The sequence below is a fragment of the Atractosteus spatula genome, chromosome 9, assembly GCF_055471065.1.
Source record: "Atractosteus spatula isolate fAtrSpa1 chromosome 9, fAtrSpa1.hap1, whole genome shotgun sequence".
Classification (NCBI taxonomy): domain Eukaryota; kingdom Metazoa; phylum Chordata; class Actinopteri; order Semionotiformes; family Lepisosteidae; genus Atractosteus; species Atractosteus spatula.
In genome coordinates, this window is record NC_142714.1 from 10,338,270 (window position 1) to 10,342,928 (window position 4,659).

Below are 4,659 nucleotides of genomic sequence, written 5' to 3' on the forward strand. Positions count from 1 at the left end.
TCAGTCATGCACGGCATCCAGGTGCAGAGATTAGCAGCTCCACAACAAGCACCTCCCAGTAGCTGTTTTCCTTGGATGTTAGAACAGGGGGGAAAAAAACAGAAGTTAGCAGCTTCTTGATCTGAGGCCGTCGTGCAGCCCTTTTAAAGAAGCCAGGGTCTCAGCTTCTCATCTTATTGAGACCCCCCCACCCGCAGTAAACTTTACCTCTGCCCTGCTCCTCATTAACCAGTAACAGTTTCTTGCACTCATTTAGTTTAAGTTTGAAAATATCCAAAAGCGCGTTACAAACCATATATGAGGGGACTCTCGCAGCTCCCAGCTGGGTGACCGACACACGACAGCCATTCGACACAGAAGCTCAGGTGGAGAACTGCGACGGGGAGTGTCCCACAGTTCTACACAGGTCGAAATACAGTGTGGCTTAGCTTCAGATACAGAAGTGATGCATAGTTCTGTAATAGTGGAATTGTGTAACAAGACTGTCATACATATCAACACCGATCAATATAACCATAAACAACAGCTCCATTAATAGAATAATCAGTCTAGATTGACCATGCAATCTAGAACTCCACAGCCAAATCCCACAAACCATATGGGAGAACCATTGGTTCACTGAAAGTACCCTGGGGCCTGTTTCACACTGGCGTCAGAGTCTGCACGTCCTTAAGGGTGTAGAGTGTGGGTGGCACGTGTCTGCTTGGTAGGGGCTCGTGTCCGTGGGGTGGGGCATGTCTGGAGAGGGAGACGGCCCTGCTGGGTGATGCAAGCCATGCGGGCTGCCCGGGCGGCAGCAGGTGTCCGGGGGGCGTGGCACGCGTCTCGCACAGTGCTGGGGGTCCCAGATGGGTTAATGGAAGGCTTAGCAATGAGATTACAAAGCAGCCGAGTCAGCCTAGGATTGAGCTGCAAATTACTCTGTGCGCTGTCTGCCCTCGTCCACACTTGGTGGGGTGGTGGTGGTGGTGGGGGGGGGGGGTTGAGGTTAGTACAGACCCTCTGCCGGCACACGCCTGCCCCCTCCCTCGCTCCCTCTTTACCAGCCAGACAATCTGCTGCATCCCTCCATCCTCCTCTCCGTCCACTTCTTCATCGCTCGATCCGTGCGCCCAAGCTGGTGTGTTAATCTGTCTCCCACCACCCCTCCCTCCTTCCCGCCGGCTCGTGACAGCCTGCTCGTCAATGGCTAAGCAAGTCCGAGGCCGCAGCCAGCGAGATTGAATTGTTAAGGCCAGGGATGACAGCCTCTCTAATTAAATTCTCCAGGTTAATCCTGACAGAGCCTCTGATCTCAGTTTACAGGCCAGCCAGGAGGGAGAGGCGAGGGGAATAAATAATAAACGAGCCGGAGAACAACGGGCCTGAAAATTGCAAGAGAAGAAAATAACAATGAGGTGATTTGTCATGGACAACGTGGAGGAAGGTTTAAACAAAGGCAAACCAGGGAGGCTCCTGCTGTTGATTGCTCCCAGCGTAGATGACATCTTAATTATTTATCACACACCAAATCAAAGCCACACGAGGCGGAGGGGGGCTCAAAGGCCGTTCTCCAATGACCGCGCTGTGAGGAGTCCAGCAGGAAGAAAAATGGCTAAAAACGCCATCGGAGCTTCATTCCGAGCCAAGGAGAAAAACCCCAAACAGTAGCTGAGTGTGACCATACCCGAGTCCCTCGTGAGCAGGGCCAAGAGCAGAACTGAAAGTCCAAATAAGCAAGTGTCCCGATATGCTGAACAGTCTGACTGCTGCTCTGCCCTCAGCTTTCTGACCCCCTAAACCAGCCCTGCCATATTATAAAAACATATCCAATGTGTCAGGCCATGTCTGCCGTGTAAGAGACCTTCTCTAGACCTCCTCTCTCCTCAGGAAGAAAACCTCAGCACCACACTCAGTGCACTGCCCTGCTGTCTTTCCTGCTCATCTCCAACAGGCTGGATCGCCAGCGCCTACACTGAAAGACTGCGGCTGTCGAAGACAAGATTAGGTTCCTCATTTATAACTTTTAAATGAAGAAATGCATTTTTTTGTAGGTGCCTCTTGAGCATAAAACCTTCTGGAAGCCCTGGAATCAAACTTGCCTCTGTCTTTTTTTTTCTTGTTGCAGAAATGAACTTGTCTGCACCAGACGGACTTCTACAAGCTGATGAAAGCAGCACTTTAATTTGGCAGGGCAGTAATAACAGGAGCAGATCTCCAGTCATCGAGACCCATGGCTGACCTCCTGACCTTTGTGATGTCACACTGCAGGCTGCTGACAAGGTGAAGAATGGAGCTTTCGTGACCCCTGTGATCTTTTGTAAGAGTCAACAGGGTGCTCTGATTGACACCAGTTCAGTCATTACCCGCAGTGCCTCAGCAGCCAGCCTCGCTGGCCCAGACTTATTCAAAGCATGCTGACCTCCAGGTTGGGAGGTAACAGGGACCAGGGATAATTAACACTTCTTTTTTGTATGTTTTGAGCATATTTTACTCAAGGCATGACAACATGAATTCCATGATACTCGTGGCCATGTCTTGACTCCCCATATACAAAGGATGCCGCCATTATGGGATAAAAAGCCTCATGTTTCAGCTGGCTGTGTGCAGCCAAGGTCAGATTTGCACTTGCTCTGTTAGACTGGTAGTTGGTCTCCTTGTTGAACCTGTGCAGGGATTTTTGACTCCCTTTGAGGATCCACCCCAGTAAAGACAGTTATGCAGAGACATGGTCCCCCGTTGTGGGGAAGACAGGAAGTAGGTCAGGTCAGGTGACATTCAACATACGGCACAGAGGGAGGAGACACAGGGCAGGCGAGGTATCAAGACCCTGAGGAGCCTTCCCCAAGCCTTCCCGCAGGGCCACAGGCAGGAGGTAGAGGAAGAAAGGCTAATGTAATCTATCTGCGGTTACTAATGAGAAGAGGAGCCCTGTGCTGCAGGCAGGCAGGTAGTGGGGTGCTGAGGCAGAGGAGCCATCAGTGAGCGGGGAGCTGTCTGTCCGCCCCTCTGCTCGCAGCTGTGTGAGCGCGGGCTCGCTCAGAGGTGTAATGCCTGATTAGAGGATTAGGAAGTCGCTTCTTTTCATTTCTGTAAGGAACAATTATTATGAGTTCTGTGTCTCTAATCCGGGATAAACACAGCTTTTCAAGAACAACAGCCATTCTGTTCAGAGTATTTTTTTTTCCATTTGTTTGCCTTCCTAAACCCGAAGTTGCTAGAACTTCAGAGCCCCACCCTGAGGCCTCAGCCCCGGCTTGCGAGTGGGATGGGGGGGGATCCGGTAGGCTCCTGTGTCGTTACAGCGCCCCACTGGCAGCGAAGCGGGGTCAGGTGGGGTGAAAGTGGGTTTCTGTGGAGAGGGGAAGAAGAGCTGAACAAGGGCCAAGGGCCAAGAAAAAGAAGCCCTGCTCCTCAGAGGCTTTTATGTCAACATACATGGAGGTGGCAATCTGTTTTGATTTGTTTCCATACTCTCCCCATACGATCTGCTGTCTTCTGGTACGGAGCAGGAATCCGAGCTACAGCTACAGTGTGTGGAGGCCTGTGCACAACCCTTCTGTTCTGTGAGATTCCTCTACTGTTTCCCCGTCCACCCCTAAGGATAACACCAGAATAAGCTACCGTCCTGAAAGGGTGACTGCATCACACAAACTTCCGCCACAGCTTCTGAGGAAAAACCTGCATTAAAAAGATTAATTGTAGCTCCCTTTGAAGAACTCAGAATGCTGTGTTAATGCGACGTCACTGACACATTCCTACATACAACCATTGAATCAGCATGCATCTCTCAACCCTGCCCCTGGCACTTTCGAAGGTGACCCCCCCCCCCTTCTGCTAGAGTCTTCAACCACGTTTCCCGGAGGAAAAATGAAAATCAGATTTTGTTCCGTGCACTTTGACGGGGAGGCCTTCGTGAACCTTTTCCTCCATGCTCCTGTCGGAGACAGACGCTCCTGGAGACTGCAGAACAGTGGGAAACCTCAATATCAAGACACCCTCCAGATTAAAGTCAACATCGGCCTGTGAAGCGGCTCTCCTACAAACCCGCACTGGACACCTGCCTTGCTTTCACAGAAGACATCCCATATACTTCACACTGGAAGGCCACCTGTCAGCCCAAGGTGATATCCCTTCACCTTTAGGGACAGACCACAAGGACTTCCAGTGCTGCTCAATGGGTATAGACCTCTGACTACTGCTTCTCCCACTCCCCTTTACTTTTTATTAACACACAACCCCAGCAGTTGTGCTGAGCCCTGTCATCGCCCCTCGTCCTGCGTGTTACTGGGAGAGCATTGCCCATCTGCCAGGGTACGATTTACTCCCCCCCCCCCCCCCCCGCGCCCCCCAATCCTCCATCCCATTAGCAGGAGGCCACAGACTACTCCTGGCCAGCGCTCCCCCACTAGACATGGACACAGAGGCCCTGACCAATCACAGTACAGCTCGGGACACACGGACAGGGGACAGAGAGACAGCGCGCCGGCCCTTAATCACTCTGTGCCAGCTCAACAATGCCCCTTATCCTTTAATCCTGTTTTTCTGTATTGCTTTGTTTTCCACCTCGTTATCGTGTTGTTGTATGTGCGTATAGAATACAGCTTTGGTTCCATATTTAACTTCCTGCACTACGCTGGTTTGACAAATGTTATATATCACTCTGCGTGAGCAACATGT